The sequence below is a fragment of the Dunckerocampus dactyliophorus genome, chromosome 10, assembly GCF_027744805.1.
Source record: "Dunckerocampus dactyliophorus isolate RoL2022-P2 chromosome 10, RoL_Ddac_1.1, whole genome shotgun sequence".
In the NCBI taxonomy this organism is placed as follows: Eukaryota; Metazoa; Chordata; class Actinopteri; order Syngnathiformes; family Syngnathidae; genus Dunckerocampus; species Dunckerocampus dactyliophorus.
This window is the reverse complement of record NC_072828.1, coordinates 8533579-8546308: the sequence shown is the minus strand read 5'-3', so window position 1 is coordinate 8546308 and position 12730 is coordinate 8533579. Positions and strand designations below refer to the sequence as shown.

At 40.8% G+C, this 12730-nt stretch overlaps 1 protein-coding gene across 15 annotated transcripts in view; it reads right to left on the bottom strand.

Annotated features, from left to right (window-relative positions):
• Positions 1-12730, bottom strand: part of ptprfa (protein tyrosine phosphatase receptor type Fa) — an 86177-nt gene that overhangs the window by 65699 nt on the left and 7748 nt on the right. For 14 of the 15 annotated variants that reach the window (XM_054790643.1, XM_054790641.1, XM_054790644.1 and 11 more), the window contains exon 2: positions 3924-4309. The exons of the other annotated variant lie outside the window; for it this stretch is intronic. The gene's annotated coding sequence lies outside the window, so the exon portion shown is untranslated. The remainder of the gene's footprint in view (positions 1-3923; positions 4310-12730) is intronic. 15 annotated transcript variants of the gene reach the window in all.

Genomic DNA, 12730 nt, shown 5'->3' with positions numbered 1-12730 from the left:
GGATGGATAATCCACCTGTTCTGCCAGAGAATAAAATGACGTAGCAGGAGGGATCGGTATTGCCAATTTAGCAACTTCGTAATCAGACCCCATCTCGCGAAGTCTTTTGGCAATTCTGAAATGAAAGCACATATTGCTCTTCTCAACGTGGGCCCCTCCCTCGTTTAAAAACATTCACGGTGGCTAAGTTTTGTTTGTGACATTAAAAACAAAGCAACAGAAGAAAGTTCATGTGCAGTATGTATATTTGGTTTGCTTTTCGTGTATTTATGTATTTCATGTGATAATGCAGTAATGGAATTTGAATTAGGGACTCCAAAACTCCAAGACTTGAAATGCTGTGACGCAAAATCTCACAAGACCACAGTTCAATGAGCATCACAGGATTTTTGCTTTTTCTCTCTCTTTTTGGCAACACCAAGCAGCCTCTTCTTACGTCACATTCAAAGACTCCGCCATACACGTCCTCACTCTTTAGCAAAGTTAACATTTGTTACAATTCACACCGCTTCACTTCTTTTTACACTTGTATGACACTTACGCATGTCCTCCCTAGATACAAGTGCCCATGCAGTAATAAAGTACGTGATTGTTGAGGAGCACGGCGAAGGTGAGCGCTAATCAACGACTACATGTCAGCTGACACGCTGTCTCCAGCAGGAAGCAGCAGCTGCACAAAAGCAGGATTAGCTCCATTAGCGCTGGAATCTCAGAGGCAATTAACCTGCCCCCAGCTCAGATTCCAGCATGCCGCGTCACAGTGACCTCCCCCAGCACAACGCAACGGGTCAAAGGTGACATGAGAGTGGAAAGGAGGAAATCCAAAGACATCATCTTCTATTTTTTTTAAAAGTGAAATATGCAAATACACAACTTGCATGACAGTTAACATTGCCTGTACACTCCATAAAGCCTTTATGATGGCCACAGTTTGACCCTGGAACAGATTATTTCTATAAGCCGAATATTACAAGAGCTATGGATGTATGAGTGAACAATCCAGGATGCTAATAAACAATAATACCATCCTACATAGGGACAAAAAGCGGATCATATGATATGTTACAGATATATAACTGAACATGTTCAATGAGATTTGATTTATGTTTACATTGACAACATTGCCTATGAGCAAACTCTGGTATACTGACAGAAATGTTTATTAATATGCACTGTTCATGTAATAAATAAATACATTCTTAACGCAAAAAGTGCAATCAGGATCAGCTCAGGATCTGCTTCTTCCGACTCCTTTTCATATTTGATGAATTGTGTCAGCATGTGATGTTCCTTAATGTAACGCCCCAAACAAATAAATCCTTTACCACTTAAAACAATATAAAATTGTGACATTAATACTTTTAAGACCACTGCTTCCATGTTAAGCCTGAATTATGCTCCAGCATAAGCGACACCAGCTGGTTCCGCCCCCTCCCAATCTCCCTGTACATAATTTCCGGTTCATCCCTCTTGCGGAATCGCCAAAAAGTCTGCCATAACAAAAGAAGCAGAGCAATTTGAGGAGTGTCTGAGTGAAAAAGTTTTCAAATATGAGCACCTACTGTATATAATATGTTAGTTTTATGTGGCTGTCGCTTAGGTTGCCATTGTTTACAAATACACTGGAAGCTAACTAGCTAGTCGAAGAGAAAAGAGTTGTGGGGGAGAAGTGCACGTGTTCGCTGTAGTATAACCCAGCCTACAGCTTGTTTTGTTTAGAAAAATATGTCAGATACATTTATTAACCCATCGCCATTCTGACATTCTTTATTCTGTCATTTCCTTTATCAAGGAACTGCTGCGTAAAGGAAAAGGGCTGTGGATGATGAAAACATGGACTCTGGAAAACCACAAACTGTGATGCAACGTTGATGCACCGTTCGCCCTTGAAGATCTCTTTCAATTTCATTTGACAAAAAGTCACGACAAAACGGTCTTTAAAGACAAGCTAGAGTGTCAGGAAGTCAGGAGCTTTGCTTACATGAAGTTAGTGAAAACCAAGTGTGACCAAGGATCTGCAAAGAGAACACCTTTTGAAACACCTGATCCTAACTTTAGAAAAACTTGTGTCAAATACTCAATTTTTGTAGTATCATCGCCAAATTTGAAATGGAATTAGGTAAGGACTGTAGTTACAGCCCCATTGTGTTTTCCAGTCAAATCTCCAAACTAGTTTCTGAAAAAAATACAGTAATACCTCCTTTATCGCAGTTAATTGGTTTCAGACCCAACCGTCATAAGTGAATTTCTGCGAAGTAGGATTTTTTATTGATGAATGGAATATTTTTGTAGTTAGAACATAGAAACCAGCTTAGAGCCTTCTTAATACAGGTTTTAACATTAATAGAGCCCTCTAGATATGTAATAACACCCCTATAGTCACCTTTACACTCCATTACCCAATATAGTATACATAATAAGAGTAACAAGCCATTTAAGACATAAATAAGACTTGTGCCCGTGTGTTGCTATAAATGTGTTCCCTAGTGGAACCGAGTGGCGGGTGGACAGGAAGTGACATCAGGGGTTCAGAGTTGAGTTTAACTTGATGTGGGTTACAGCTGCAACAATAGCCTATTTTTTATTAGGGATAATTGTGCCTGTTGTGAGATAATTCAAACTTGCAATAAAAAGCCTGCTGTCTGGCATTTGTGTGTCTCACAGAAAACAGTAATATTACTGACACCTAGTGACCAATGTAGAATACTACATATCATTCACAGTGTTTTTGAATGCGTCTTCTTGTCTTACTTTAGTTCCTTTAGCCATTTTTATACTTGAAAATGGTTATTTAGGCAAAACTTTGTAAAATTTGCTTTAGTATGAATATTTTTAACAAATAATAAGCCGTATTCAACCATGAAACAGCATGATTTATTAATTCATATATTTTTGAAAAAGCATAATACAGTGAAGCCGTGATATTCGAACTGCAAAGTGGAGAGAGAAGATTATACAGGCAAACCTAAAAATAATCATTTTCAGTGTATTCAAACTCCTATTCCTCAGTGCCTGTAACACTTAGACTGCTGGGGATACAAATCCACCTTGTTCGCTTTTAAAAGAGACAAAAGCCATTCTTCTACTCTAAATGGTTCAAGAACAGCTTCACATTTCATTAAAAGGTATGACTTTTTTCAGGCTTTTTAGTGTAAATATTCCAGAATGCTCGGTGGTGTTAAAATGCTGAGGTGTGAAACGTGGAATACTGTAGCTCAAACTAACATTTTGTGAATGTATTTTGATAGTTAAATGCCAAAAATGAACGATGAAGTCAAGTTTCCTGGTCTTCTGAGTGAGGTCATGAATGTGAAGCATGAAATTAAAGACAAGCGGATCTCACACTCTCCACATTCCTGCAGTGAGAACACCAAGAACAGTCGGCATTCTCGTCTGGATCCGAGTGCTTTCTATCTGAGCAGAAGTTGGGTCTCAAAGACGTAATCCCAGCTGCGTGAAACTTAAAACTCCCCCCCAGGGACTCTTTTGCTCGACAACGTGTTGGATTTCTCACCAGAGCGCTGGAACACTTTTCTTTTCTCATATGTCCTGCACATTTTAGCACAAGCAATCATTATTATAAATAAAGTTAAAAATGTTCCAAGTAGACACCAGGTGAACAAAACCAAGCAGTAGCTTCATGCTAAATGAAAGATTCTGGATGGATTGGGCCAGAACCTTCTAGAGCTGGGCTGAGCTCATCATCGTTAGCACCACCATGCTGGAGGATGGTCACCTGACTAAACATCTCAACACGGATCCAGACACCTGCTGGACTGCAGAAAAGGCCAAAGTGTCCAACCGGGTCACTGAACAAATCACTCCCTGCCAACTCAAACAGTTACTAAATAACTTGGACCTGCACAGACTAAAATCTATGAAATCTAAGAAAGCACTAGAAGTTCTAAAAGCAGGCATCTCACCTGCACCACAGGTCCACAAGATGAAGAAGACGTCGACGTCCGGAGGAGAAGAAGAAGACTGCTGTAGCCTTCAGCTTAGAGACAGAACAATCCCCTCACCAAGCCCAGAAAAGTCTCCTCCTTCAGGGTGGGGGGTGTAATATAGGGGGGCGGGGGTGCTGCTGGGTTCATCCACAGGTGGAGGCGTGATTGATCCAAGCGGAGAACGTCTGCTTGTGTCTGCTCTTCAGCTCTCCTGAGAGTGTGGAGCTTCCAGCCCGCCAACGTGAATGATGTCACAGGTGTCGGGTTTCAAGCCGTGAGGGTGGGCCGGGTGGGACTGTGGTGGGAACTGGAGGTTTGACCCAGGTGAGACCAGCTCCTCCCCCTCACGCTACCTGGCGGCACTGGAGCAGACAGGAGGACAAGGAAAAGGGGGGGAGGGGTGTGATGTTTGTGGGGAAACAGAGCAGCTGTGTGAGCGTCCATCAGGGCCTTCCTTAGAACCTTGGACCACAACACTCCTGTCAGAAACTAACGTTTGCTACATTCATATGCTTGGGTGTCACATGCTCTACCGGTAACACAACTCGACTGGAAGTGAGCCTTCTTCTTCTTCTTCTTCTTCTTCTTCTGTTCACATTTCACGTCTGTCAGGGCGGCTGGGGGTCATGACTTTTGCTCCAGAGTCGGACCGCTAAAGGGTTGTAATGTGAAACTCGTCAAGTTCAATCGAGACCTGGGTGGATCTATTCAAATATCAATAGTGTCAGTATTGGATCAATATTTGTCAGTTCTCTTCTATGTTTATTTTCACAAATATCTGCTAGCCGTTCAAACATATTTTATATATCATTATGTCAATAACAAACTTAGGGAATAAGTTATTGGACACAGGAGGCAAAAAGCCAAAGAATTTGAATGAGAGCCAAGAGTAGTTTTTGCTTTTGTTTGCGTATTTTACACAAACAGTTGTTTGCAATAAAAGGGAATAATTGCATTATTTTGTAGATATTGTCACATTGTCTTATATTGTTGAATTTATGTATTAATACATTGTTATCAAATCATCATATTTGGATCATCGTGATACAAATATTGTTTTTGTCCTGTGTTTTATTCTGATTATAATCTCGATCAACAAATTAAAGACAAATAAAATCGATACCGGTGCAGAATTTACTTGACGTCAGACGATACCAAATTATGCAGTATTGCCTACTCCTATTTCAAAGTGTGTTGAGTCAAAAAAAAGAAATGAACTGTTGACTGCAATCGTCCCTCACAATATCAAGGTTCGATTATTGCTCCTTCACTATCTGGGTTTTTCAGAAATTAATTAATTAACAAATGGTCGCTGTTTTGTGGTAAACTATGGTCTATCATTGGTCAAAATATTTGAAATACAAGTGATATGTAGTATACTGGTCACTAGGCGGCAGTAATGACACAAAACATTGAGACATTACGTTACAGTACCTTAACACTGCATGAAGTCAGCCATAGAATGTCCGACATGATAGAGTGAAAAAAAAGGTTCTCCTCCCATTCCATGTGGAAGTGGTAAGTTTTGGGCTTCTTCAGTTTAGAAGACATACATTTGAGACTAACTGGTTAGCTTGCTAGCTTGTTTTTCTCCCTAGTTCGCTCACTTGCTCGTCTCGAGTCCCTGCATTTGAGCAATGTGTTGTAAACAAAGAATAAAATGAGTGTAAAAGTGACTATGGGGTGTTATTTCATGTCTACAGGGCTCTAATAATGTTTAAAAATGTACTTAGAAAGTCATAGACAAGTTTTCTATGCTCTAACTACGAAAATATTTCATTTATTAACATTGAATTCTATATCGCGGAAATTCATATATCGCTGTCGGGTCTGGAACCAATTAACCGCTATAAACAAGGGACAACTGTATAAAACATCACAGCATACCACAGTAATCCACAGCCGTGCAAACATGCACCCTGGCAGTGCCGTGCGGTCAGGGGATTGAACTGTATTACAAATGTATTTTCTATGTGAGTCTAATTGTTTTTAACATTTTGTTAAATAAAAATTGCTGAATTTCCGGATTTCCTGATCAAATACAGGGAAGAAACCTGAGGCCACCATGCGAGTGACTTCTCGGCTTAGTGCATACGCCCCACCTGCCGTCTGAGTGCACTGAGTTGACTCATGGCGCCTGCCGGTGTGTGTTTGTCAGCATGTCGCCAATAACATAATGTTGCAAAAGCATTTATTATACACCATGACTTTCTACAGCCTTTATTGTAAGTATGACCTTGCTAATCGGACAATAAAATACATAGAAATGTCATACGGGAGGCACTTTCAGCACCGCTGCAACATGAAGAGGCGGTGCTTGTCACTGACGTCCTTCCACAAAGGAAAAAGCCGGTGTTTTTGTTTTGTTTTTTTTTTTTGCTTTCTGCTTTGCTTGCGTTCAAAATATTTTTATGCTCTACTGATTGAATGAATGAATGAATTTGACTGCCAAGATGGAGGATTATATACCCAAACTCACCAGGAGGTGATCAGACTTTTACAACAAAGTATCAGAACTTTTTTTGTGGAGAAGGAAAGGCTGCATGTACTTCATATACAAATAAAAAGTAACAACACAAATGTTTTTCAGCTTGTAAAAAAAATTAGTAATTGGGTCTAAGAAGTATCTGAAAACATTTTATTAACCAACGTGAATTATTTCTCCTCTAAATGAGCAACTTGTGTTAACATAAAAAACTCCAAAAGAGTCAGTGCCTCGCCAGCCATGGACCTCACCGCACATCACTGCCCCCCAGTGGCTGTGAGCATCAAAGACGACGACATCAGAGCAAACTAATGGGTATACGTTGCATGAAAGATGCTAACACCAATTCAATGTAGGTCAATATATGCTAAGCTATCTGAACAAAACATCTTAGCTTAGCGTTATGGGTGACAAGGCAAATTAGTGTAATATCTAATATAATATCTCATTAATAATTCATTCATGTTATTTTTACAATATGCCGAGGGCCAAGAAAAAAACAGGCTGCGGGCTGAAAATGTCACCTGGGCTGCACTTTGGACACCCGTGGTCTAAATGTTTCTAGGTAGAATGGATCATACTAAATTCCATTAAATCGATTCATTATAAAAATGAATGAAACTAATTGTTCACTTTATATACCATATTGATGAATATAAATCATTGATCACAGTAATGTTGCTGTAGTGGAGCTGTACGTCTTTAGGCAGCAGCGTAGTTGAGACCGAATCCACAGCGCCTCTGCTGTTTGCAGCCAAGTAGTGCACGCCATTTTTAACGATGGATGGTTATGACTTATTTGTATTATATATCAAGTGTAAGTCGATGCCTATTTGGATGGGGCAAACACAATAACACAACGATAATTCATCATTAAGTGTTTTCTCCTTCTGCAGGCTGTGTGTTAGTGTGGGGTTGCCGTGGTTGTGGGAGGTGGGTCATATCCATTTCAACGTAAAAGCACAAAAGCATTTTTCCAAAGGCCACCAGCTCACGTTTCTACTGCGGATGATTCATTGCTGAGAACATGAACTCTGAGGGTCAAAAGTCACATGAAAGCAGCATAATAGAGGGAGTGGCAAGCTGGTGGGAGTGGTCAAGTGGTGGGTGTGGCAGCTACGCTACATTGCCTTCCACAAAGTTGCTGTGCATCAGTGATGTTGACGTGAAGAAAAGGACAATCACCACAAAAAACTCCCCCTTTTTGTGGCGGGAGACCCCTCACATGCGCTGTGTGTCAATTAGTGTACTTCCATATTTGCACTTTGCATTTTAAGTGCATAAGTGCGTTCCACAGGAAATTACGGCAAAATGCAGTGCACTGTCAGTACCCACCCCCTATAGTCGCCATCTTGGCTTCGTAGCGGAAGGGGAGAGGCTAACTCAAGTAGTTGCAACAATAAACAATTAAAAAGGAGAGAAGAAGAGGAAGCGGGCAAATTTTGCGATTGTCATTTCCGGTAAGTGCACGACGGCAGTAATGGATTTGGGACAGCACTACTGTCATGCCTGCCTCCTGTAACACCTGTTGCCAATCCATCATCGAGGAGCTCTTGCCTCCACCCTGATTCTGCCCAGGTGTTTCTAGTCAACTCTGATTACCTGCTCCCTATTTATACCTTCTGCTTCCTCCTGTCAGTTGCAAGTTCGTTGTACTTCCATGTCACGTCAAGCATTCATAGTTTGTCTGTCTGGTTTTGCACCCTTGCTTGTCTTTCAACCCCTCCTTCTGCTTGCCGTTTTTGGATACCTTTGCCTTACTGGACTGACTTCTTGTATACTGACCTCTGCTCAAGTATTGAACCTTACCTTGAGAAGTGCCTGCCAACTCTGCCTTTGAGTCGTCCTCCTCGCATCGAGTCACGACAACTACACTGTCAAAATTCCCGCCCTCAGGAACGAAGTACGCTTAGTATACAGTGGAACCTTGGTTAGCGTTAATTTGTTCGAGAAGGTCCGACTCTAACCAAAACAGACATTAACCGGATAGATTTTTCCCACAAGGAATAATCTAAATCCCATTAATCCGTTCCAGAAAGCCAAAAATGTTTACACAAAATGTTTTTATAGTTTTACAATTAATAGCTGTACATGCAGAAAACAATGCCAAATGCAGATAAATACATATAAACGATGAATGAAAGGGATAAATGAACATTACATACTTTTGCCTTCAGTGAAGAAAACGTGATTCTTGACGTGACTGAGAACAGGAAGGTGGCTGTGGTTTATCTCGTTGCCAAATTGTGTCTTTGGGAACAGTCACATCTTCATTGAAGCTAAAGGTAACCTTAAATGTTCATTTATCCCTTTCATTCCTCATTTATATGTATTTAGAATTGTTTTATGCATTGACAATTATAATTGTAAATCTATAAGAACGTGTTTTGTGTTCACATTTTCGAGAGTCAACCGCTGATGACATCATAGACTGGTGACATAGTGTCGCTGACTTTGGGTTCCGTGTGCCATTTTGTTTAGCTAGCTAATAGGACGCTAACAACGGTTTGTGATAAAAGAAACATACATTAAGAACACAGTATGGACTCAGGCACCGTATTAACAACACTACAAGACGTGTGCCATATTGTACACTAACCGGAGAGTTACACGCAAACCGAGGCAAAATTGTGGCGTAAATTTTCAATGTTAACTGAAAAACACGCTAACTGGTGCGTATGCTAACCGAGGTTCCACTGTAGTTGTTGAAGTGTAAGTGCAGAAGTGCACAAATTGAAACACCGTGCCTGTGTCTCAATTCATGCACTTAAATGCTTACACATACTCATGTGATAAATGAATTAACTGTCACCATAAGAAATTAAAATTTAACTTCATAAAATAACAATCACCAAATTTAAATTTAAGATTAAGCTGTCTTGTTTAGATAGTTTGGAAAACGATGACTACTCCAACGAGGCAGAAAGGGTGCATAGCGCCTACTGCAGTGGAAGCCCACTCTCAAGCACAGGTCTGAGTGGGGCTAACACTGACATTGGTCAGGTGACGTGGTCAGGCCGTCATGTTGTCTAGCACAGAGCGTCCTTCTCCTCCCTGCAAAGCATTAACATTTCCTGGCTGTGATGACAAACACTGACTGTGTTGATCAGAGGATAACGACATCTTTGTCTAAAGGTCGCCTCCTGCTGGCTCGCTCACAGGACGCTCACTCCTGCTGCCCTCAATCATGCCCGAGACCTCAGCATCAACATCAAACTTTCCCTGGTGGGATATAATCCAAATCCTCAGGGTTCCTACGCACAAGATCTGATAAAAAATAAGATGAAAGAACCCAAAAACATTCTTTTAGCTTGAAGGTCACAAACAAGAACGTTGCCTTCATAAAGAGCATAAAGGAGTAAAGACACATTCTACTACTTTCTATCTGCACACAAGACTGTTTATTAAAAGGAAAACTGCACTTTTTTTTTATTTTTACCCATCATCCACAATCTTTACGTGAGACATGAACACGTCTTTCTCTTTTCTGTGTGTTCTATCGATATAAAAACAGCTAAAAAGAGGCAGGTAATTAATGCACATAATGGGAGACACCCATTCCGCCGAGAACGCCCGCTATTAAAGCACCTCAAAAAACCTCCAACAAGGTTTTATGGTTTTATATACATGCTGTGACCATGTAGTCACATGTACTGTACATTCATGATAACATGTAATACTTAAAAGTATTTTGTCATACTTTGGTCATTTTAAGCATGATCAGAACTTCCTTCCTGGGCGCATTAATTTCACATACGCTACACCTAGCGTTACCTTTTTCAAAGTGAAAAACAAAAACACAGCAGCAATGGCGGCAGCTCCAATATTTAGCGTTACCTTTCAGTAGTGGCCTGAGGCATTGTGAGCGCCGCGCTGACACGCTGCGAGCGAGTGTGTGGCGAAGCTAGTCGCTAGCCAGCTAGTAGCTAGCTGGTGTGGTGTGGCGAGGTGAGGCGTCACTACGCCAGTAACGTAGTTCTTCAGCGTAACAATGTTAATAATAATAATAATAATAATAATAATAACAATGTCGCTGGAGCTTGGTTAATATCCACATCACATTATGTAAATTCAGCTTTGTTGGCGGCTTTGGCGAGTTTGTTAGCAAGCTTTTTCAGAAGGCGTTATGGGCGGAATAGCTGCGTCGCATTACATGCATTCTTAGCTGCCTCTGTTTATATCTTTAGAACACACAGAAAAGAGAAACAAGTGTTCATGTCTCGCATAAGGATTGTGGCTAATGGGCAAAATTGTACAAATAGTGCAGTTTTCCTTGAAGAATTCAACTACAGTTTCATAATTAATTCAGTGGCGATTGATGACATGCTTAGCATAGCTGATGTCATGTGCTTCTTTAGATCGCAAACTAATTGAAACTGAATCAACAGCGCCTCTGCTGGTTGCAGCCAAGCAGTCCATTTGCACTCCATTTTGACAACTGCTTCAAGGCATCCAATTCTACACAAATCAATCAATTCTTAAACATAGATTAATCACCCCTAATTTTATTCTTGATAGTTTATCCACCAGGGGTGTCCAAACTTTTTCCACTGCATAAAGAATGATTGAAGGATGTCGAGTTTAACTTGGTTAGCTTAACTTTGTTTCAAAGGTGATAAATCAAATTAGTGTAATATCTAATAATATATCTCTTCATTTATGTTATTTTTACAATATGCCAATAGGGCCGGTAAAAGACAAACTGTGGGCCGAAAATGGACCCCCGAGTTGCACTTTGGGTTGTTATACAGACCGTCTGCTTTATTTGCCATCTTTATATTCTTATTTTATATTATTGTATAATGTCTATTTGTATGTGTTGTGCTCCTTATGTATTATAAAGTACAAAAGTGAATTATTGACGGTAGTTTCAGTGTTCTGCACAGGACTGCAATCCATTTGCGGCGGTGGCGGCTTGCATGTGCTGCTTGCATCTTCTCTGGCAGAGCAGGTAGGTGCATATGAGTTGCGTTAAGAAGCTACGTTACGAGTTACGACGCCATCAACTGTACGGAGTTGGAACGACGAGCTACATTCAGAGACAGAACCATTGTAATGTGTTTACGCGCGACGGTGAACAGGTAGCACCGAACCTATTTGTGGCGGTCCAAATTTATTTGTGCCAGGCTGCCACAAATAAAATAAATGTACGGGGAAACACTGAGTTTGTACAAATAATCATTTCTCTACACAGTATGTGCATATATTACACAGTATTCAAGATTCAAGATTCAAGAGAGTTTTATTGTCATGTGCATGGTAAAACAGCAGTTATACCATGCAATGAAAATCTTATTCTGTTCATTCTATGTGCATATACTAAGCCCTTGTTAGTGCATGTACATTCCAGTTGGTCCTCACCATGCCTGTCCAATCAGCCAAAACCATGTAGGCGCGTGTGCATGTGTGTGTGTGTGTGTGTATGTATGTGTGTGTGTGTTGTCTTAGGTGCTGTGATGAAGTGTAGCGTCAGCACAGTGATGGCCTCCCTCCTACTGGTCCAAAAGCTGCTGCACTTTCACCGTCTGCATAAGCACAGTGTCTGCAAGCACACACACACCTCACATTGTCTCATTTGTCGCCACAGCTCAGCTCCAACAAGCTAACTGCACTTTTCCACTTCACAAAAAGTTAGGGTTATGCACAACTGTTATGTTAGAGAACAGCAAGATGTGTGTTAACTGCATTAAGTATTGAACATGCTGGACATCCATCCATCCATCTTCTATGCTATCCTCACAGCCAGCTGACTTTTGGACGAGAGGCGGGGTACACCCTGGACTGGTCGCCAGTCAATCACAGGGCACATATCGACAAACAAGCATTCACTCTCACATTCATACCTAAGGACAAATTAGAGTCGCCAATTAACCTAACATGCAAGTTTTTGGAATGTGGGAGGAAACCGGAGTACCCGGAGAAAACCCACACACGCACAAAAACATGCAAACTCCGCACAGAGATGCCCAACTGAGATTTAAGCGCATATCTTCCCGATCTCCTGACTCTGTGGCCAACATGCTAACCACTAGGCCATCGTGCGGCCCCATGTTGGACATGTGCGTTCTAAATTAGAGAAGCTCAAACTGAGTTCACCTGTAAAGGTTTTACAGTAGTACATTTTAGGTTCATCCTGAAATGTATCTGAAATCTCCCTAACTGCTTGTGAGTAGTGTATTTCGACCCTGTCACATAGCTAAAAATAAAAAAAGATAAACAGAGTGTAATAATAAAAACATAAAATGAACATCTCTCTGACAGCGTTGTCATCCAGTCTGAATGAGCCTTCCCTGTTTTA